The sequence below is a fragment of the Vulpes lagopus genome, chromosome 11 (genome assembly GCF_018345385.1).
Source record: "Vulpes lagopus strain Blue_001 chromosome 11, ASM1834538v1, whole genome shotgun sequence".
In the NCBI taxonomy this organism is placed as follows: Eukaryota; Metazoa; Chordata; class Mammalia; order Carnivora; family Canidae; genus Vulpes; species Vulpes lagopus.
In genome coordinates, this window is record NC_054834.1 from 103,021,909 (window position 1) to 103,046,147 (window position 24,239).

General features: G+C 37.9%; 1 long non-coding RNA gene across 2 annotated transcripts in view; it reads left to right on the top strand.

Annotated features, from left to right (window-relative positions):
* Positions 1–1,749: 1,749 nt before the first annotated feature.
* LOC121501443 overlaps positions 1,750–24,239 on the top strand; it is a 554,541-nt gene continuing 532,051 nt past the window's right edge. For both annotated transcript variants that reach the window (XR_005990606.1, XR_005990605.1), the window contains exons 1-3: positions 1,750–1,821; positions 8,543–8,596; positions 11,790–11,956. This is a non-coding gene — a long non-coding RNA (uncharacterized LOC121501443). The remainder of the gene's footprint in view (positions 1,822–8,542; positions 8,597–11,789; positions 11,957–24,239) is intronic.

Genomic DNA, 24,239 nt, shown 5'->3' on the forward strand with positions numbered 1-24,239 from the left:
GAGAAAGGAGATCTGGGTGACACATGGCTGTTTCTATCACATAGGTTAGTATTTGGAAAATCAGCCAAGGCTCAGGGACGAAGTTGAGGGCAGGAGTGTGCATAATCGAAAGACCCGGAAAACAGGGAGATTAGGGCTAGAAAACGTCACTAGAAGACTAGAAAGTATGAGTGGGGGACTTGGGGCCCAGGTCCCAGCCTAGAGCAAATTGCAAGGAAAAGCTCAAGATCCAGGGAAGAGTCTGACCAAGTAACATCATGCACCAAATACCAGGAGAAAATTTTTTTTTAATTTTTTAATTTGTTTTATAAATTTATTTTTTATTGGTGTTCAATTTGCCAACATATAGAATAACACCCAGTGCTCATCCCATCAAGTGCCCCCTCAGTGCCTGCCACCCAGTCACCCCCACCCCCCACCCACCTCCCCTTCCACCACCCCTAGTTCGTTTCCCAGAGTTAGGAGTCTCATGTTCTGTCTCCCTTTCTGATATTTCACCAGGAGAAAATTTTGATGCCTGAGGCAACATTCTGGTTCCTGTGTTTTTGCAGCTGAGGGTGGGCAACTAGTGTGAGAGAAAATATGGGCCTGTTTTCCACATGAAGACAATTTTAAAAATGCTCTCTAAATTCTCGATTCATTTGCTAATTCAGATTCAACTGGTACTTTCCAGCTTACCTTTATGCTGGATGGGTATCGAAGGTCTTCCGTGGCTCTTTTAGGGGGTAAAAAAAAAAAAAAACAAAAACAGGTGCCTAAAGAGTTTGAATTACCCCAAATTAACAGTTTTTGATTATTCAGTGATTGTGGATTACATTTACTTTGTTAACAACATGAGGTTTTTTTTTTTCTTTTCAGGATAATATCTTTATTCTTTTCAAAGAAAAAGGATAAACCAATTTACCATTAATTAATATATTCAACAAGTTTAATTGAGTGTCTACTGTGCATATGCCAGGCACTGTTTCAGGTAGTTGAGTTAAATGGCTGAATAAAACAAATATTCCTGCTTTCATCAACTTCCACTGTAAGCAGACAGTACACAGAGACATAATACATAATATGGACAAATGAAAGATCAGGACGAAAGGAGTTGGAAGTGGTGGAGAGCAAGACTTTTCATCTTTTATAGGGTGGTGGAGGCAGGTCTTTTTGAGATGTTGGTATTTGAGGCATTCTTGAAGGCAGTGATGTCTGTGGGGAAGTGGTCCTGGCAGAGGGATCGGCTAGGGCGGACACCCTAGTGCCAGATGTGCTGAGTGTATCCAAAGGACAGCGAAGAGACTGTTGCAGTGGGAGTAGAGGCAGGGCAGGGGAGGGTGTAGAGGAGGTCAGCACAGTAAGGGAGATGCGTGCATGAGGAAATGGTGTAGAACTTGGGCTTTCATCCCGATTGAAAGGCAGAGCCATTGCAGTTTTGAGTGGATGGGGTGGATCACCATCTGCGGTGTTTTGAAGACTCACTCTGGCAGCTCTTGGAGAATAAACTGGAGGGATGGGCGAAGCAAGAGCAGAAGTCAGTCACCAGTTAACAGGCTGGTCCAGCCATCCAGTAAATAAGAAATTTTACTTTCTTTTTTGCTGCAGATTGGGGGGAGAAAAAGCTCAAGTAACACTGTTGTTAGTGCTTTCACTAGACTTGGATCTAACACTCAAAGTCAGCAAGGGAACTGCATTTTGAGAGAAATTGTCTATTGTTTGGTACCTTTAACTTTTTTTTTTTTTTTTTTTTAGGACTAAAGGTGACTTGAAATAGCAGAGAGCACGTCTCTCTTCTTTGTGCTGCTCTGTGACATTTCAGGATTTGAGAAGACTGTTCTGGTATTGAAGTTTACATACTGTCTTGCCCACAATTCTGGTCAGCCATTCCCAATGCAGCTTGTGTCCTAAGAACTGATTTTTGAAGCTGATATACCCAGTAGGACATGGATTTTTTTTTGTCTTTTCATTCTATGAAAAAAAAAAAAAGCATTCGTGAAGCTCAAATAACAGATACCGCATTAGTGGATAAGGAAGAAAGGAATGGGTCACATTTGGAGCAACAGTAGGGAAAGGAATGCACAACGTGTGGAGGGAATTGACAGAGGCAAAGAAATAAAGTTTCCTGGGATGGAAAGCAGAATGACTCAACCCATTCAGGAAACAGCGAAGTGAAAACCTCGCTGACTTGAACAGTGTGGACCTTTGCCCGGGGCATGATGCCCATCAACAGTGTTAACTTTAACAGCTTAACACCTTTTAACTCCTGGCATACGGGCATTTCTGAAACTGGGTTTTGATTCTCAAACTCTTTGTGTGGAACTAAACATTCTTAAATGCAGTTTTTTGATGAAGTTTCTTTACAGGCCAGTTGTGCTGATCTTTATCCGTTTGATCGTCAAAGTCCTATGGGTGGTTCTTTAAATTTTTTCATTGTATTTGACGGGCAAAAGACCCCTTTGTGTGTGTGTGTGTGTGTGTGTGGTTTTCTCTCTAGTATAAAATTGTCTATATTCTGGTAATTTTATGTTCTTTAAATACAAGATTATTTTCACAGCTTAAAATATCAGTCTGATGGGTAAGTGGAAAGTTGAAGACACCTGGGGATTTATTATTTCTTCTCTATGTTATCAGATGCCCCCTGCCATGTTTTCAGTTACTCTTCCTGATTTGTAGAAGCCCCTCTTCTGCCATAGGACCCCACTATAGGCATTGTAGACCCTAACTGATGCCAGAACATCTATCTACTTGAGATGAAACAAAGAGATGAGTATGGGCCATTTGCCTCCTCTGTGTGTTGATAAGTCACATCTAAGCTGCCCTACAATGCAAAGCCTTCCCAAGGTCACAGTTATATAAAATGCCAGGAACACAGGGAAAGTGTGTCTGATTGATTTTTTTAAATTTCATTTTGAAATTCAAAACAGTGCCTGTATAATATCAGTCACTGTCTGTTGGAGAGACTCCTGGGGAAATATTAATGGTGCTGGAAACTCCAAAGGGAAAGGCCCACCGAGAGGTTAGGAGCTTGTGGCAGCCCATTCTAAGTCCTTCAAGGGTAGGACGTATCCCAACTTACCCCTTTTTGACCAGGAATATCTTCAGTTTTACTATTTGACACAAGGCCTGATAGTAAGGAAATCTTTGTGATCCAACCATTTTGGAGCACTTGATGTGTGATCCAACCTATGGTCAGTAGTACTGAGGACAGAAAAAGGAAACGTTAAGACCTGATGCTTTTTCTCAAGAAAGTTACAGTCACTTCAGAAGAGAAAAACATACCTTTTTGAAGTAAATTTGAACAATAAAACATATCATTATCTGTCTGAATATATGGTAAAAGCAATATATTCTGCAAGAAAATTGGCGCTTTTATAAGTGACTCCCCCCAAAAAAGTTGGCCATCATATACCAGGTTTAACACAAAGATGTTGCCCTAACTTCTCCCTTAATATTAATACAAATTGCAGCAAATGAGATATTTACTCTTAAGATGTTTTCATAATAGCAATCCAAGATAGATACCAATATAAAAGGCTTTAGACATTGAAATGCAGGATGCAATGATAGAAACCATTTGTAACGACCCATTTAAAGTGCTAAAATTAAAACAATAGGTTAAGTTTCCTTGGAACATACAGTTTTACACCTCATAATTTTTGATATAATAAGAAAACTAGTAAAGACATTTTAATTATTGGTAGATTTCATGTCAAAAGCCGGATTTCCAAAAAAAAAAAATAAATAAATTAAATTTTTTAAAAAAGCCAGATTTCCAGTGTGTCCTGAAACACCTGAAGATCTCCTTTGGGTCTGCAGCCTCACAAGGCAACGGTGTCCCACACTGAGTGTCCCACAGCTCAGTGGCAGGTGGCTTCCCCAGTTTTCCACAGCTCCACTGCTCCTTCTGCTCTTTATCTTTCCTCCCAGCATGCGTTAGTAGTTCCTGTTTAATACCTAGCCAGCTCCCTCTTGGTATTTGAATTTGTGATTCCCTGATGAGGCCCATCCTCCACCCACTGCACTCATGGCATTTGTAACATTCTTCTACTCAAATGCATTACATTGAAGTTCACTTCTTCTCTAGGCAACCTATTACAGTGTTGGACACCCCTTAGTTTACTACTGAAAAGCTCATTCCCTAATTGAGCCTATATTCTTCTAACTCTTATAATTATTTTTTTAGTTTTATCCTTTATTTTTTTTAATTAATTTTTATTGGTGTTCAATTTACCAACATACAGAAAAACACCCAGTGCTCATCCCGTCAAGTGTCCGCCTCAGTGCCCGTCACCAAAGAAAAGTGTTTTTCCTTCCTCCTTCATATGCACCTTGAGATACATAGAGCTATCAAATAATCCAATTTCAAGAGTGCTACTTATTTTTCACCCTGATCCTGAACATGACTTGATCCCAAACTCTATTTTGTTTTCCTTTTTTCAGTTTTGTGGATTTTTTTGATTCTTTTTTTAATGTTTTATTTATTTATTCATGAAAGACACACAGAGAGAGAGGCAGAGACATAGGCAGAGGGAGAAGCAGGCTCTATGCAGGGAGCCCGATGTGGGACTCGATCCTGGGACCCCAGGATTATGCCCTGAGCCAAAGGCAGACGCTCAACCACTGAGCCACCCAGGCATCCCAAGTTTTGTGGATTTTAAAATTTTGAGTTGATTGTAGATTCACATGGAGTTGTAAAATTTAATACAGAATAACGCAATGTACCATTACTCAGTGTCCCCCAATGGTAATATCTTGTAAAACAATGGTACAATATCAAAACCAGGATATTAGCATTGATACTGTCAAGACAGAGAACCTTGCCATCACCACAAGGATGCCTCATGTTGCCCTTTTACAATTACACCTACACCTACTTCCACTCCAACTGTGTCAATCTCTGTTATCCATTTCTATAATTTTGTGATTCAAGATTGATATGTAGAGAATCATATATAGCATTTTAGGACTGAAATTTTTTACTCAGCATGACTCTGCAAATTCATTTAAGTTGTTGTGTGTCAGTAGTTCCTTCTTGTTATTGCTGAGTAGTATTGCATGACATGGCTCTACCAGTCTCAAATCATTCACCACTGAAGGACGCTTTAATGGGCAGTTTCCAGTTTTTGACCATTATGAAAAAAGTTGTTATAAATATTTGTGTGCAGGTTTTTCTGTGAACGTAACTTTATTTCTCTGGGAAAAATGTCTGGGATTGCAATAGTTGGCTAGCCTGGTTGTAGAATATTTAGTTTTTAAGAAACTGCCCAAGTCTTTGCTAGAGTGATTATACCATTTTACATTGTCACCAGCAAAGTATGAGTGATCCAGGTAGTGTATTTGGTGTTGCCAATATTGTTTATTTTAGTTATTTTGATATGTATGGAGTGGAACTTCATTGTGCTTCTAATTTGCATGCCTCTAATGGCTAATGGTGTTGAGTATCTTCTCTTGTGTTTATTGACATCTGACTATATATGTGTGTGTCATGGTGAAATGTCTTTTGCATGTTCTCCAGTTGGATTGTTTTTTTTATTTAATGTTGAATTTTGAGTTTTAAAAAAATATATTCTAGATTCTAGTCCTGGATAAGAATTTGCACATATTTTCTCCCACTCTGTAGCCTGCTTTTTATCCTTTTCTCAGGGTCTTTTGCAGAGCAGAAATTTTAAAATTTGATGAAGTTTAATTTATAAAATTTCCTTTGATGGATCATGCTTTTGGTGTCAAGTCTAAGAAACTGTTTGCATAGCCCTAGATCATAAATGTATTCTCCAAGGGTTTTAAAAATTTTATCATTTTATATTTTACATTTAAATCCATGATCTTTTTTGAGTTAATTTGTTTTATAAGGCATGAGACTTAGACCAAAGTTGATTTCTTCTCTCTTTTTCTCTCTCTCCCTTTCTTCTTCCTTCCTTCCCCCTTCCCTCTCTCTCTCCCTCTTTTTTTTTTCTCTCTCCCTCTTTCTTTGCACTGGATAGAACTTCAAGCACTATGTTGAGTAGGAGTTGTAAGAGCAGACTTCCTTACCTTGTTCCCAGTCTTGTGGTGGAAACATTCAGTCTTTCACAGTGAAGTATAATGTTAGCTGTAGGTTTCTGTAGATCTTTATCATATTGAGGAAATTATTTTCTATTCCTAATTTTTCTGAGAGTTTCAAATTTTGAATGAGTGTTGAATTATATCAGATGCCTTTAAAACATCGGTTAATATGATCATGTGATCTTTATTTGTTAGCCTGTTAGCATGGTGCATTACATTGATTTTTGAAAATTGAACTACCCTTGCAATCCTGCAATAAACTCCACTTTGTCATGGTATATAATTCTTTTCATATATTGCAGAATTCTATTTGTTAAAATTTTGTTAAGAATATTTATGTAGGGATCCCTGGGTGGCGCAGTGGTTTGGCGCTTGCCTTTGGCCCAGGGCGCGATCCTGGAGACCCGGGATCGAATCCCACGTCAGGCTCCCGGTGCATGGAGCCTGTTTCTCCCTCTGCCTATGTCTCTGCCTCTCTCTCTGTCTCTCTGTGACTATCATAAATAAATAAAAATTAAAAAAAAGAATATTTATGTCTATATTTTTGAGGAATCTTAGTCTATAGTTTTCTTCTTCCCTCCCTCCCTCCATCCATCTTTCCTTCTTTTGTACTATTTTTCTCTAGCTGTTATATTAGCTTCATAAAATGAGTTGAGAGGTGTTTATTCCTCTTCTATTTCCTGGAAGAGACATTGTACAAGTGGTGTTAGTTTTTCTTTAAATATTTGGCCAAAGTCTATGAAACTATGATGGCCTGGAAATTTCTTTTTTGTGAGTTTTAAAATTGCAAATTAGATCTCCTTAATATAGCAGAATCATTTAATGATCTATTTCATGTATGGACGGGTTGTAGTAGTTTGTGTTTTTCAAGGTATTGGTTCATTTCATCTAAGTTGCCAAATTTATGTGTTGAGTTGGTTGTAGTATGCTCCTATCATTTTGATGTATGCCCAGTCGGTAGTGACATTCCTTGTTTCATTCCTGATATCAGTAATTTGTGTCTTGTCTCTTTTTTCCTTTGTCAATCTCTCTAGAGTTTGGGCTACTTTCATATTATGATACTCTAAATCTCATTTAAACATGTTTTAGCTGGCTTTCTCTCATATTGCTCTGGCATGGGAAGGGAGAGGACACTGCTTCATTATTACCAGGTGGAGGTAGAAGCCCAAGTTCTCCATTTTGTCTGCATTGACACCGGAGGTAGACATGGAAGTTCTAGTTTTCCAGGTGGTCTCCACTGGCGTGCAGTAAGACATTGCCCTGATACCACTGGGCAATGGCAAACATCCTAATTCTCTACCTACATCACCTCAGCAGGGAATTGGAAAGGTGCTAATTATTTCTAGGCAGAGGTAGAAGTTCTCATACAATCTCCACCTACACTGCTGGTGGAGATGACAGTCACAGTTCTCTGTTTGGCTTTCTCTGATATCACTTTGATAGGGGTTTGGGAATATTTTGTTTCAGCCTTGTAGAGTTGGAAGTCTAGACACCCTCTCAGCTTTCGCTGTTGTGGATACAGAAGTGAGACCATAGCTTTTGTTGGGCCTTTTGTACCCATTGCATTTTCAGGTTGCCAACTTCTTCAGCTCCAAGTCAAATATATATGAGGCAAAAAGAAAAATCAGAGAACTTATCACTTTGTCATTCCTTGGGTCCTGAAGTACCAAGCTGGTCAGCCTTCTTCTCTTCAAATTTCAGAGGCTTTTTATGCATTTTATATATAAAGTCCAGTGGTTTTAGTTGTACTTAGCAAGAGGGAATAGGGAGAAGTATGTCTACTTTATGTTCTGGGAAGCAGAAGTCTGCTCTACTTTTGATGGCTAAAATGTGATGTATTACCTAATCCTTATCTGTGCCTTAGAGAAGACTCAGAAACACATAGCAGATGGGCCACATGGATGGTGACATTTACATCCAGTATCATTTTCAGAAAAAAATGGATAGTCGACGCTGAGATAGCCATGGTTAGGCATTCAACTCATACTTACTGAGCGTCAGCTGTGTGGCAGTCACTGTTCTAGAAGAATACATCAGGGACTAGTTATCCTGGTGTCCCCAAACTATTTGTAATTAGTGCTGTATTCACTGTGTGGAACGTGAGCCAACTTCTATACTTCCCGCCACACCTAACCTAGAAATTGCAGGGATACTATTTCTTTTATTCATATAGTTCAGAAATCTCTTCTTACTCTGAACTTGAAGTTCGAGCCCTCTGAGACCTTCAGAGAGCAGGATCATCATATCTATAATCTTATCACAGTCGTCAGGATGAAAAAAAGCAGGATCTTATCAACATTCAGTTTACTAAGGTCTGCAGAGCCCAGGCTCTTTTTTAGGGCACCATCCTTCAAGTGCTTTTATAATGTAAATATGCCATTAACTGTCAGAAACTCTGGAAGTCTAGCAAAATGTTCCTGAATGATTCTTTACAAATGTCTCTTGTCTGTTTCTTTCCATTCCCATTCCCACCATTCCTCTAAATATTCCCAATTCTCTTCTCATTTCTCCTTTTCAGGGGCAAACCCATGAGGAACACCACCTTCATGCCTGTCCCCACAATGTGACTGCTGTAAGTGATATCTCTTGGCAGTGGATTAACTGGGAAATGCACATTGGGAAGTGCACAGCAGACATCTCTAGAGTTTAGGAACTTTATGCCTACCAACCCAATATTCTGCTATAACACGCCCTCAAGAAATCTAAGTCTTACCCTGGTTGGATATAGCTGTGATGGGGAAAAGGAAAAAAAATGAATGCTGGGTGAAGGGAGCTGCATTTTTTTTTTAATTTTTATTTATTTATGATAGGCACACAGGGAGAGAGAGAGGCAGAGACACAGGCAGAGGGAGAGGGAGAAGCAGGCTCCATGCACCGGGAGCCCGATGTGGGATTCGATCCCGGGTCTCCGGGATCGCGCCCTGGGCCAAAGGCAGGCACTAAACCACCGCGCCACCCAGGGATCCCGAGAGCTGCATTTTTTAATTGGTGGAAGTATGACAATACTATAGGACCCTTGAAGGAGGGCACGTGGTAATAAAACAATCCATGTGACTTAGAGTCAATCATATTTATGCTCATAGGAGTACACTGTCCAGAATAGTAAATAAATGGTTATTTAAATTTAAGCTAATTAAATTTAAATAAAATTTTAGAATTAATTTCCTGAGTTATACCTGTCATATTGCTCACAATGCTCACAAGTCACCCATGGATAGGCCACCATATGGGATGGTGGAGGGTAGTACACTCCATTACTGTACAAAGTTCTATTGAACATTACTGCTATAGAGTATTGTTACTTCTCGCTCTCTTATTACCTCCTAGGCCTTTAACTTTTGGATATAGTATTTTTTTATTTTACTCCTTTCCTATTTTACCCTGAGGACCTGTCCCATTTTCCCTTTATGCCTCTGATTCCGCCACCAACCTTAGTTTTGAAGAATTGTTATCAACCTTTGCCAAAGATGTGACCTCTGACCTCTCCCTTTGGTTTTGATTTTGGATTTATTACTTGGTATGTAATGGTCTCCACCTGTTTATACTTAGCTCTTGCTTTGGCCTTAGCAACTGGTGTTTCTTCTCCTCCCAATTCCCTAAGTTTACTTTAGAATTTTAGTTCATAGTTTCTTGTTCTGGACACATATACTCTGTCCTTAATTCACCAGTCCTCATAGTGTTGCTTTTACCTCTTATTATGTAAAATTGTAGACAGTAATGTTTTATTTTTTTAAAGATTTTGTTTATTTACTTATTCATGAGAGACACAGAGAGAGAGAGGCAGAGACATAGGCAGAGGGAGAAGCAGGCTCCCTGCAGGGAGCCTGATGTGGGACTTGATCCCAGGACCCAGGGATCATGACCTGAGCCAAAGGCAGATGCTTAACCACTAAGCCACCTAGGTGTCCTGACAGTAATGTTTTATTAATGTGCTATAACTGGGCTTCATTTTTAGCCATTGTGGAAAAAGTTTTTGAAATGTGGTTAATACTTGAATAATACTTTTTAATATTGCAAGAGGGAGTTTGGAAGTGGGGGCTTTTATTGCTAGCTACTTGGAAGAAAGCTAAGACATAAATTCCAGATAGATGATAAATTTGTAATTCTTTTTATACTATACATAGAGCAGTGATGTACTTGAAAGAACTTGAAAGCCACCAACTGCTCTGCACTATTGGCTAAATATTACTTGATGGTGTTTCTATCCACAGAAACATTTCTTAACTAAAATAGTGTAAATTCAGCTTCACAAAATTTGGAAATAAAATATGTCCAAATTTCTATAATTAATTCCATTTAAAGAAAGATCAATTCAAGATGACTCCAGTGATTAATTATGTACAAAAATGTTAGTTTTTGGGTTTTTTTTCTTTTACCTTGACATTACCTTGTCATTTCAAGATGCACAGAGAAAAATTGCTAAGGGAGGAATCTTGCAATAAAGAGAATATAGAAGCAAAGCAGAACCAATTAAAGTGGGTAAATTATTAGGAAATGTAATCAATCTTCAATTATCTAAGGACTTAACAGTTCGTGTATGTATTTCTTCATTTGTTAGGGAATTGCAGAAAAAGAGAGTAAAGTGGAAGTTTAATCACTGATTAAAGCCAGTCTAAAATCTAATTGCATCACTAAGTATGGTGCTTTTCACAAAGTGGGCACTCAATAAAACTTATGGAATTGTAGATAAAGGAAAGATAGACCACTGCAAATTAAAATCAGCCAGTGAATTTAAAATGCCTCATTTGTGGAAAGCACACTACCAAGAATTCCATAGAAAATAGAAAGCAATATAGATTCTAAGCAAAAAAAAAAAAAAAAAAATTGACTAAGAACTATTTCTATAATGAATGAAAGAGTAGTAGTCTATGACATGCTCTTATTACTTTGTGAGGTACTTTACATAATATTATATGCATGTTTTGATAGTTGAATATTAAATATATACCTAGAAGGCATACTTAGAAGATACTAGAATTTTTGATTTTTAATTAACAACTATTATTTTATGAGTCCATCTAACAAAACACAATTTAAAATAAGTTGCATTAAACTCTTAAGTTTTTTTTTTTTTCTTGAACCACAATAGTTATCTTATTGGAAGGATACCATTTAAGTTGCTTTGAAAACAGTGGCCTAAATTCTGTGTTCATTATATCTACGTGTTATCCAAGAGTCCTGTCCATTTGAGAATGGGTATGTGGAAGCTGTCGAGTTATGTTATTAAGACAGCTTTTGTTGAGTTCAAAAACCAAACCAAAAGCATTGTTAAGCATTTATTTTTGACTTAGGCAATCTAAAAATGAAGTTGTTTTACTTATGTTAAAAATAGGAGAGGGATCCCTGGGTGGCGCAGCGGTTTGGCACCTGCCTTTGGCCCAGGGTGCGATCCTGGGGACCCGGGATTGAGTCCCGCGTCGGGCTCCTGGTGCATGGAGCCTGCTTCTCCCTCTGCCTATGTCTCTGCCTCTCTCTCTCTCTGTGACTATCATAAATAAATAAAAAAAATTAAAAAAATAGGAGAAAAAATAGACCAACTAAATTATGTCAAGAATCCCTTTTTGTTTTTATTTTGTTTTGTTTTTGGGCAGGCCCATATGCCACCATAATTTTTTTCTCTTTTTCTCATTAGAACTTTAAATATATAGGCTAATGCTTGAATTTTTTTTTTCTGTTATTTCTCTTGTAGGTAGAATTAAGTATATGACCTGTTGTTTTTTTTCTCCTATTGAAGTTTCTCTTTATTAAAATTGTCTTTCATTTAGGTCCCCACAGCTGAGGTATCTGGGAATTGTGCCCATCTGATAATAGCAGACACTTAAAATAACAGCAGAGGTGAGAGCTAGGCATGGTGTTGCCATGTTATGTGTTGCCAGGCTAGGAAGCTGATGAGAGGAAGAGTGGAGACATGGGTAATCTCTGAGAAATAGAGGTAAGTCTTAGTTCCTGCTTCCAGTCCCATTTCTGAGATCCTTATGGTCTAGTTCTTCATTTCCTTCCTTTGAAGGCCCTTGAAACTTGCATGTTTACCTTTATGTTAAACTCTGTTTTTATTAAGTTAGATATAGAGGATTTCTATTCCTTGCAATTAAATATATCCTTACTAAAATGTAGGTTTTTACATTGTTTCCTTAATAATTTTCTTGATGTATCTATTTCTTTAATGTAATCTGTGGCTCTTAATCACATTGTGTGTCATTGTTTTTAATTTACACCAAATTGAGATTACTATAACTACAACTCTGATTGTTTTCTTTGCTATTTAGCGTTTATCTTTTGGAGTTTTATACCATATTTTGTAACAATTTCTAAATTCTATAATGTTCTTTTCAGTAAATTTTCTTTGTAAATACAATAAAACAAGAAGCCTAGAGGCATGTTCTCATTTTGAAGTTTGTGTTATAGGTTATAATTTTTTATCTCTAATCAGTAGATTTTTTTAGTGTTTCTGACACTTTATTATGAGTCAAAATCAATGTCTATATACCATCAGTATAATAATCATTAATAACTGTTTAACATCGTATAGTTAATTAATGAGTTTTCTCCTCTTTATCTGACTTAACGAAGTAGAGATAGCTGTTTTCGATCTACCCATTTTACCTCTCAGATTAAAGTATTTAGGATTAAGTATGTTATATTTTACTTTACACAACATAAAAGATTGTCATATTTCCTAAGAATGAACCCAAGTTGGGTATTCGGACAATAAGATCTAAAAACCAAGGTCAAAGTAGCATAGATCATTGATGTTAAAGTATAAGCACAATTATTTTTATTCTTTAAATACTTACAATAAGAAATAGATTATATTGAAAGGTCAGCATTCTATATAAATGGGACATGAACAATAACTCAACTCTTTCCCTAAAGATTACATTTAAGCTATGTGAATTTATCCCTTACTTAGAACTAGGTCAGCAATTCCACACCAGAAATGGTAGTACTCTGGAGAGTGGCAAACCTTTTGAACCTGAGTTGAATTTAAATTAAACCCAGACTTTGCAGAGACTGTCTTCTTGAAAGACAGTAAGGCCAAGAAGATAACCAAAATAATCATTTTTAAAATGTAGAATTTCATAAAAGATTTGCGTTTCAATAAAATCTATAGGAAATGAATTTGCTGGTTTATGCATAATGTTTATAGCTGGATGAACATTTTTGGGAGTCTATGGATGGAAGAAGGTGGCGTAGATAAGTGGTCAAGAACATGGGATTACATGTCAAAGAGCTGTGGATTTAAGTACTCAGTTTCCTTTTTCACTGTGTGATCTTGAGTAAATCACTTAGTATCTCAAGTCCATTTTCTTATCTGTGAAGTGGAACTAATAATAGTCCTTCTCTTCTAGGGTTTCGAGGATTACATGAGATAAATATAGTACTTAGGAAAGTGTCTAACACCAAGTAAGCTCTTAGTAATATCAGTTATGATGATGATGATGATAATGATACCACCAGGAAGTAGTATGACTGATCTTACGGAGATTTTAAGGACCAGAAGTTAAATTGATGTACTGTATACATCATATTTCCTGCAACGACTATGCATCAATTTTTTGGTAACATAGCTTCAGATATAAGCCAAGTTTCATGATTTTCTTTGAAACTTGTCGATAGACTGTTCATCTATGAGATTCTAGAGTAGCCACAGAAGACTAGATTATACTTGAATGTTGTTTCTAATTATGTCTTTTTGTTTTGTTTTAGAAATCACAGTTTGGTGGTTACAGTTAAAGTAAATCAAATTAATGGTAGGTTTATATAATAATTTCCCAACTAATGTATTGAGATACTGTACTATTTGTAATACCCCCTTCTTCATATCCCAAGTTCCTTTGTACAGGTCACTTTCTATTTCATGTATATTGCTCAAGCATTCTCTCTCTCTCTCTCTCACTCATACACGCTCTCTCTCTTTTTCAGTCTGTCTCTGTATCTCTGTTTGTGTTAGTGAGTTAGGGATTGGTGGTGGCAGGGGGCAGGAGAATCTTTGCTGGCTTCACACTTCTAATCTTCTCTGGTTTCACACTTCTAATCTTAATTTAGATTTAGCCAGGACATGCCTTTTTATAAGTAAAATGTTACTTTTTAAAGTTTGATTTTGTGTTAATGATTTAATTACCATGGTCATAAAAAAATCTTTCCATTGTAGGTGAGTGTGCATTGGGGTGGGGAGAGAAAGAAAGAAAAAGAGATGGAGAGGAGAGTTGTACTCCTTTCTCTGTTGGAACTTTTTGGCATCGGTGCTCCTGCTCTTATCTCTTTCTCTATTGGGAAGGGAAATGGGATATATCATTTTTAAGGTACCCTCCCTTCTTATTTTCTTTATTCTAGTCTTCTGTATTTTCTGGTCATTGAAACCTTGGCTGTTTTTTCTTCTTTGTTAGTTTTGGTTTACCAACATCATTTTTATGAGTGTTTTCAGATCCTCCCTATCTCAGGATTATCTTCTAAGGATTCTATTGCTGTCTCAGGTTGCTGTCCCATCTCCTCCTTTATCCACTGTTTGCCTTTATAGCAGGTTGCTTTTTGCCCTTTCCTTACCATCTAGCCCTAGTTTTTACTTTTGTTCTTTTTGTTGTTAACAAGGATGCGGACCTGTTCTTCTAAAAGACATTTATGGCCCTTTACTCACCTTTTCAGTATGTGTTCTCCTCTGACCAGTTAGAGAAATAGAAAGTAAATGAACTCTGTAGAGGAGTGTATTATATTCAATCCAAACTTTTGTTTGGACCTTGTGAACAAAAGAAAGAGCTCCCTTAAGGTGGGGTTATAGGGAGGAGATAAAGGGAGCATCTTGATGTTTATAAGATAGAATTTTTATATTTCTGGCAGTTTTAAAAATAATTAGCAGATGGCTATTATTTTTCTTTCTTTAAAATACAAAATTAGGGGCACTTAGGTGGCTCAGTCAGTTAATCCTCTGTCTTCAGCTTAGGTCATGATCCCAGGGTCCCTGTTCAATGGGAAGCCTGCGTCTCCCTCTCCCTCTGCCGCTCCCACTGCTGTGTTCTCTCTCTCTCTGTCAAGTAAGTTAAATATTAAAAAATTACAAAATTAGCATTTAAAGATGAAAAAGAAACATAAATAGTTGACATCACTATTGCTCACTTGTCAACTACCCAGTCTTTTCCTCTTTGCAGATAAGTGCACTGACCCATGATCTATCCCATTGTGGCTGCAGATGTAAGAAGCTCCTGTATCAGTTAGGGAAGCAGAAAACTCTGTGGAGTAAGGATTTATGATAGGAATAAGACCATGCAAAAATTGTAAGGGAAACTGGAGCTCAGAGGCATTAACCAGCCCCTCTGATGTGCTGGGGTGGATCAACAAGTTAGCTTGCCAGGGAATTTGTGAAGCTATTTAGATTCAGCCAAGACATTCCTCTATATAAGTGAGACATTCTTTCTTAAAATTTGATTTTGTATTAGTGATTTAGTTATACATGTGCAGCTCGTAGAGTAAGACTATAAAGGCAAACTAGTAGAAAAATCTGTCGAAGGTTACTGTTTCTATGTTTGGTAATAATTAGGGGTTCCTGTCCATTAGCAGACTTAGCAATTTGGAGGTGGGACTGAATTCGGAGTAGGGAAGAGTAAAAACAGGCTGAATCTAGGAGTATATTTGTTTCTGTCTCTCAACATCAAGAAGATTAAAGACAAGCTGAAATCTTTTGGAAGGTTTTTATGTTTCTCCCTGCCTTCAACTTGGATGACCTTCAGAAATCATTGTTGGCTACTTCACCTGTGATTTCCAAATCCTATTGATTACTTCTTTGGATCACCTCTAAATGAGAACCATCTAGGGGAAGAGGATTCTGGAAAACAGAGCTCCAGATTAGCCAACTAGATAAAGTAGAAAACAACAGCAAACCACATTTATGTCTAATACTTAAATTGTGATTCTACTTACCATGATGCCTCTACATGAAATTGAAAACATTCTAACACTGTGTCCTCCCTCAAAAGAGGACACAACATTCTATAGTCATTTCATCTGTCTTTGGGTATTGTACATATCTTTTCTAGTGGTCACATTCCCTTTTTGAAATCTCCCACTTAAATACTGACATAGGGGATCCCTGGGTGGCTCGGTGGTTTGGCGCCTGCCTTCAGCCTAGGGCGCAGTCCTGGAGTCCTGGGATCGAGTCCCACGTTGGGCTCCTGACATGGAGCCTGCTTCTCCCTCTGCCTGTGTCTCTGCCTCTCTCTCTCTCTCTCAATCTATGTCTATCATGAATAAATAAATAAAATCTTTGAAAAAAATACTGACATATTAGCTAATCACTGTAACACATATTATGTTAAATAGTAGGAGAACAGGAAAGAGGATAGTTATAAAGAAAAAGATTAATATCTATCTATCCATCCATCTATCCACCTGTCTAGATATATGGATACACACACATGCACATAAGTACATTGAAGAAAGGAGGAAATACTCATAACTACTGTAGTCTTCATGTTTATGAATAGTCACATGGTTGTAGCTGGCATTTAGAACTTGGTTTTTCTAGCATCTGTTCCATATTTCTTTTTGCTGTCAGCAAGCAATGTAGCTGATCATGGTTTCTTGACTGGTGGGGTGTCCCAAACCTGGATTCCTGAGGGCTCTGTGCCATTAGTAGTTCCGTTATTTTAAATTCTTTGTAGTGTTCCATGAATTTTTTTTTATTGTGAGAATATGTGAGTCCTGAGAGGTGTCCTGTGTTATAAACACCTGCCTCCCTACCTTGTTGTGTAGCAGCAACACAACTGTATTCATTTCTTTATTGCTGTGTACCAAGTTACCGTAAATTAGCAATTTAAAACAACACCCATTTATTATCTCCCAGTTTCTGTGGGTCAGAAGTTTAGCTGCAAGTTAGCCAGGTGCTCTGCCCATAGTCCCACCAGGCTGTAACCCAGTTGTTGCTGGGGCTGTGACCTCATTTGAATACGGGGCTCTCTTCTAAGTTCACTCAGACTATTGGCTGACCTTAGTTCCTTGTGGTTTTAGGACCAAGGTCCCATTAATTGACTGAGGGGGAGAGAGGATCACTCTCAGCTCCTGCAGGGTGCTTGTTGGTCCTAGACAGGAGACTGTCCTATCTAACAGCATGACAGCTATGTCTTCGGCTCCAGCAGGAGAATGTTACTGCAGTCTGCTGCAGCTGATTCTTACGTAATGTGACCTAATCACGGGAAGGCCTATCCAGTCATATTTGTGGGTTTTGCCCACATCCAGGGGAGGGAGTCATAGTGGCCTGTGCACTAGTAGGTGGGAAGTTTGGGAGCTAGCTTAGAATTCTGCCAAACACACGATTTTCTCTCGGTGTTCAGAATAAATCATTTTACCCAGTAGAGTTACTTCCTTCTCTGATTGCTGATTCACTGTCATGAGGAGTGGCCAGGTGGCAGTCTCACCTTCAGTTTTTTTTGAACTGTGCTTCATCCCCCGTTAGAAGCTTTCCTTTCTTTGGAATGAAGATCTCTAAGCTAGCAGATCTCAAATGTATGGGGGAAGGAAGCAAAAATTTTGCTAGTGGATCATTAGGAGTAATGGAAGGGCTATTCCATCTTCCATTCCTTATTTCTGCAACCAGCGAATCTTGTCTAGCATCACATATTGGTCCAGAGCATATACTACATGCTGAAGGACATGACTCCACCCTACAAAGTGTGAATATCCAGTTGACTCTGTATCAGAGCCTTTCCACTGATTCCAGGAAACAGGGTAAGATCAGAGACTTTAGTGAGCAATTGCTGCTTTTAATTAATGTAAAATATGTTTCTTGGATGGAAGCAATGTTGTGTGGAATACCATGCTAATACATAAGGCTTTATAAATTCACCAATGGTGGTTTTGGCTGAAGCCTTGTGGTCGAGGATGGCATATGTGTGTCCAGAATAATTATCTTCTTTTTTTTAAGATTTATTTATTTATTTATTTATTTATTTATTTATTTGAGACAGAGAGAGGGAGGCAGAGACATAGGCAGAGGGAGAAGCAGGCTCCATGCAGGGAGCCCGACGTGGGACCCGATTCTGGGTCTCCAGGATCACGCCCTGGGCTGAAAGCAGGTGCTACACCACTGAGCCACCCAGGGATCCCCAGGATAATTATCTTCTTGAGTGAGAAAAAAATCTATGCCTCTCCCATGAAGGAAATAGTTCAAAATAGTCAACTTACCATGAGGTGGCTGGTTTCCTGGGGAATAGTGTACCGTATTGGAACTCAGTATTATTCTCTGCTATTCTCAGGTTCAGTACTTGGCAGTAGTTTTTAATGGAGTGGCCTGTGTAAGTGGAAATCCATGTTGCTAAACTCATGAATAAACTTTCATCTTTACCACTATGACCACTTTAATCATGAACCAATGGAGCAAAGTCAGGAATAGCTAAGGAAGAAGGAGCCTGACTGGCATCTATAGAATGAGTACTTTTGTGTACCTGATTATTAGAATTTCTTCTGCTGGAGTCCCTCTTTAGTGGGCATAGGCATGTCACACAAGTATCTTCATACTCTATGCTCATTTTCAGAGGTCTATCTATATGCTTCTTCTCCAGAAGTTCTTTTCACCAAATCCAATCATGTTTCTTCCAAGCTCCTGACTAGCAAACAAATTATCAGCCCTTGTCTAAGAATTATCATAGATCTATACCTATAGAACATTTCTCATTCTAGGAAAAAGAAAAAGACAGGTGCCTTCCTCAGAATTGTACCTGCTAGGGTTTTTCCTTCATGACTGCCCTCAGGGCCACTCCCATAACTTGGTGGTAAGTCAACAATCAGTTCTTAATAGTCAATTTAATTTTCAGGATAACCTGGTGGTCTATTGTTAAGCATCTGTTCTCTTTTAAGACCCAATAAAAGTCAGAAACTATTTCTCAAAAAGAAAAAAAAAAAGAGTAGATATCTGCAAAGGATGGCAGAGCTTAATTCCAAGATCTTAAAGTTGTGTACTGTTTTTTATATTTATTGGCTTTACAGTGGCCTCATTCAGCATTCCTACTGCCACAAACACTTCAAGAACCATTGGATCTGGTGTATTATATGGCCTAAGTAGCAGAATGACTTACATGGAATCTTGGATTTTTTTTGGATATCCCTTCTCTTGTTTGAACCCTACTCAAAGCTGGCAGCCTTTTGAATTACTCAATAATTGTGTCATTCATACCACCGCAATCAGGCTGGCCAAGTTCCCAGCTCCCTGTGCTGAAGCTGCAGTTTGCTCTACCCCAGCTGGGCTGACCAAGCACCCTGTCCACAGATGATAGAAGAACAGTCTACTCCACCACAGCTGGCAGGTATGCATAGCCCACACCGTGGATGTCCTTTGAGTGCATGGCTCTAGTGCCAGTGAGAATTGTATTCTGGGCCCCACAGGTCTGAAACAATCTGAGAGAGAATCCTTGGCAGGCATCCATGCCCAGTGTACTCCACAAACTGTAGTCTGAATGAAACACATCTCCAGTCTTCATGTAGAAACAAAGGCCTGTTTCCTTGTTTTACAGTTTCAGCCTTCACATTTACCACACATACAGAGGCTACAGAAGCCCCCAGGGAATATGGGCAGAGGGACACCATATTAGTGCCCTCCCTTAGCCTCCCATACCTCACTAATACCCATTGAAAGGAACTTATACACACATTTTAAGTCACAATTTTGATAACTGTAGCCCAGTGGACACCTCTGGATCTCTTGGTCTGGAAGTCAGCAGGAATTACAATTGTGGACCTATAAGATTGTATTTACTACATACCTTAAAAGTTGTTTCCTGAGGATCTGGCTTACAATTAGCCTGAAACTCGACACTGTCTGAAATCCTTCCATTTGGAACATTGACAAGTCTTGGCAAATCCCCAACAACTAGAACCTGTCAAGAACAAATCAGGCTGCTCAGATGATCAGAAGGGTCTGAGAACTAACCAAAAGCTAGGGCAAGGCTGAAAGATTGTTAATTTTTTATACAAGGACACTCCTTCAAGACTGGGAGAGGTAACTGTTTCACCTAATACATGGAAACAAACAAAATTATGCAAAGTGAGAGAGATAAATATGTTCCAGGTGAAAGAATAAGACAAAACTCAATAAAAGACTTTAATATATGAAGATAAGTAATTTACCTGATAAAGAATTCAAAGTGATGGTCATAAAGATACACACTGACCTCAGGAGAAGAAATGAATAAACAACAAGGAGAAAGAAAATAAAAGGAAGTACCAAACAAGGTCACAAACTGAACATAGAGGGATTCAAAAGCATACTAGATGAAGTAGAAGATGAATTAGTGATCTGGAAGATAGGGCAGTGGAACTCAAACAGCAACAAAAAGAAAAAAGAATTTTTTTTTTATTTTTTTTAATTAACTTTTATTGGTGTTTAATTTACCAACATACAGAAAAACACCCAGTGCTCATCCCGTCAAGTGTCCACCTCAGTGCCCGTCACCCATTCCCCTCCAACACCCGCCCTCCTCCCCTTCCACCACCCCTAGTTCGTTTCCCCGAGTTAGGAGTCTTTATGTTCTGTCTCCCTTCCTGATATTTCCCAACATAAGAAAAAAGAATTTTAAAAGTGAAAATAGTTTGAGGGACATGTGGGACATCAAGCAGAATAACATCCACATTATATGGGTCCCAGAGGGAGAAGAGAAAGAAAGGGATAGAAAATTTATTTGAAGAAATAATGACTGAAGACTTTCCTAATCCGGAGAAGGAAACAGACATCCAGGTAGCAGAAGATCAGAGAGTTCCAAAGAAGATGAATCCAAAGAAATTCGCACCAAGATACATTTTATTTATTTATTTATTTATTTATTTATTTATTTATTATTTATTTATTTATTTTTCTTAAAGCTTTTTATTTATTTATGAGAGAGACAGAGAGAGAGAGAGAGAGAGAGAGAGAGAGGCAGAGACACAGGCAGAGGGAGAAGCAGGTTCCATGCAGGGAGCCTGACACAGGACTTGATCCTGGGTCTCCAGGATCATGCCCTGTGCTGAAAGCAGCGCTAAACCACTGAGCCACCCGGGCTGCCCCCAAGATACATTTTAGTTAAAGTGTTATAAGTTAAAGACAAAAAGAGAATCTTAAAAGCAGCAAGAGAAAACAACTTGTAAATATAAGTGAGCCCCCATAAGACTATAAAACGATTTTTCAGCAGAAACTTTTCAGGGCAGTGTAAAAGGGAGTGGCATGATATATTTTAAGTGCTGAAAGGATAAAATTTCCAACCAAGAGTACTCTACATGGCAAGGTTATCATTCAGAATTCAAGGAGAGAGAAAGAATTTTCTAGACAAGCAAAAGTTAAAGGAATTTATCACTACTAAACTAGCTTTACAAGAAACGTGAAAGAGACTTCTTTGAAAAAAAAAAGGCACTAATAGTAACAAGAAAATATATAAAAGTTGAAACCTCACTGGTTAGTGCAAATTATAGTGAAGGTGGGGAATTAACCACTTAAAAAGCTAATATGAAGACTAAAAGACAAAAGCAATAAAGTTAACTGTAATTAGTTAAGGAATTTAGAAAATAAAAAGATATAAAATATGATATAAAAGCAGAACCTATGTGGGAAGTAAAGATATAGATTTAAACGTAAGATGCTATCAACTTAAAAGAGATTGTTATATATAGAGGATGTTATATGTGAGTCTCATAGTAACCACAAAGCAAAAATACACAAAAGACAATGAAAAAGGAATCTAAATGTAACACTAAAGAAAATCTCCAAAGCACAGGGGAAAAAATCAAGAGCAGAAGAAAAGAAAAGACAGGAACTACAAAAAATAGCCAGAAAACAATAAACAGAATGACATGAAGTACAAACTGGTCAGTAATTACTTTAAATGTAAATGGACTAAGATTTTTCAATCAAAAGACATAGGGTGATTGAATGGATAAAACAACAACAAAAAACCCCAATCTATGTGCTGCATACAAGAAACTTCATGTCTAAGGACACATGCAGGCTTAAAGTGAAGGGATGGAAAAAAGATGTTCCATGCAAATGAAATGAAAAGAAATGAAGACAAAGCTGGTGTACCTATACCTGTTTATAGAAATGTATAATTTTATAAGAATGAATCATGAAGAAATAGGATAGACTGATTATTAGCAAAGAGATTATGTCAGTAATGAAAAACTGCTCAGCAAACAAAAGTCCAGCTGTGACTGTTATTATGATTCAAGTCAGAAACCTTTTTCCATTCCTCGGTAATTTCTGCTTATATAAATTAAGTAAGACCAGTGTTTTTCCATTTTAGGTGTATCATGCTAAATTGTCAAATGCCAAAGATCCCTGTTGAAACCATTTTAATTATTGCTTTGGCTCTGCTGCCTGTTAACAATAGTCTTACTCATCTTCTCTTTGCAAGTTAAGAGAGCTCCATTTGTCTCTTTGCCATATCAACAAACTCAGCCCAATCAAACAAAGTATTCCTTCTACTACAGCTCAACACTCTAATAAGTCATCGCCATACATATTTACTCAGGTTTTTTTTAAAGATTTTATTTATTTATTCATGAGAGAGATATATAGAGAGAAGCAGAGACACAGGCAGAGGGAGAAGCAGGCTCCATGCAGGAGCCTGACGTGGGACTCGATCCCGAGTCTCCAGGATCACACCCTGGGCTGAAGGCAGGCGCTCAACCGCTGAGCCACCCAGGGATCCCTACTAAGGTTTTTAATGATTAAAGAAATGACAAAAATATTGCAGATCTTTGAGTGGGTATGCTACTCATTTTGAATCTGACCACTTAGAGCTTAGCAGGACTTATGCCTGGTTGGAGATCTAGAAGCAAAGAGAGTTGGTTTTGATAGCATAGATCCCTGCAAAATAACTACCTCAAAGGACACCATCTCCGTACTTGCACAAGGTGAGACGGGCTGCCTTCTAAATAAATAAAAATTAAATTCTCCCTCTGCCTATGTCTCTGCCTCTCTCTCTCTCTCTCTCTCTCTCTCTCTCTCTCTGTGACTATCATAAATAAATAAAAATTAAAAAAAAATTTAAGAAGGGCTGCCTTCACTGGCAAAGGAAGGTCAGCACCATCTAGGGAGTCAAGGGCTTCTACTTCTTCAGAATCTGCCTACCATATTTTTTAGCATCTCACTCTTTCTCAATTAATGCCTTTACTATGAGATTGAGAATTCAATTGAGGTTGTAATTCAGATACCTAGGGGATTAGATTTTGGGTTCAGAAATCTTGGTATACATTTTTTTAAGATTTTCTTTTTTTTAAAGATTTTTATTTTTAAAATTTTGATATACAATTAAAGCATTAAGGGTGCCTTTGGAGGGCAGATAGAAACTGCTTACTTATTTGTTTTTACTTGTCTTTGAGATATTATTTTAACATCCTGAGCCCATCATTTTTTTTTCTTCAAGTTTTCTGGTACACTTCGAACAAATAACTAATTCATTATACTTTTTTGTATTAAAATTTTCTCAAAAAGCAAATACTTGATCACCAAAAACTTTCCCTCTTAGGCCTTTCAGTACCGATGTTAATTCAAGTGATATTTTTGCCACTGCATGTTGCAAAATACCAGTTTTTATTTTTTATCACTCTCAGTAGGGTCATTAGTGCCTTCATTACTATTTAGTCAGAAAACTAACTCTTTGTTCCCATTCTTAAACTTCTGTTCCCCTGGAGCCTCTCTTGTTCCCAATAATTTTAACAATTAGTGTCAGGGAAGAACGTAGAACCATAGAACCACTGTAAGTGATTCTGAAAGTAACTACTGAAAGTAGAACAAGGGATTTATTTTGGGGTAAGAATTTATACAATTGTAGCAGATGGAGAAATAAGAATATAGAAGGGTGATTTGGAGATCAATGAACAATCACAAAACAGTACTTCTGAAGCACTGGCACAGGTGGATAAATAAGTGCTTGTCAGGGAATACATAAAGCCAGATCTGTCCACCTGCCAGGGTGGGATGGTAAAAGAAGACAGCTGGAGAAGTCCATGGAAGGTTGTTGCCTCTGTGACTGGTGCTGAGCTGGGTTTTACTGTTAATTAGAAAGGCTGGTGGTCGGGACATGGAGCAAGGGGTGAGTAAGAAGCTAAGATCCTCTGCGCCTCTGCATTTATTTCTTAGTGTGGAGAGACTGGACGAGAAGGAATCTGCTGATAGCTCTGCATCTGTCTCTCACTATCTCCGTCATGATGACTTTTACAGTTATACCCACTAGCATTTCATTTTTACCTTTCTAATCTTC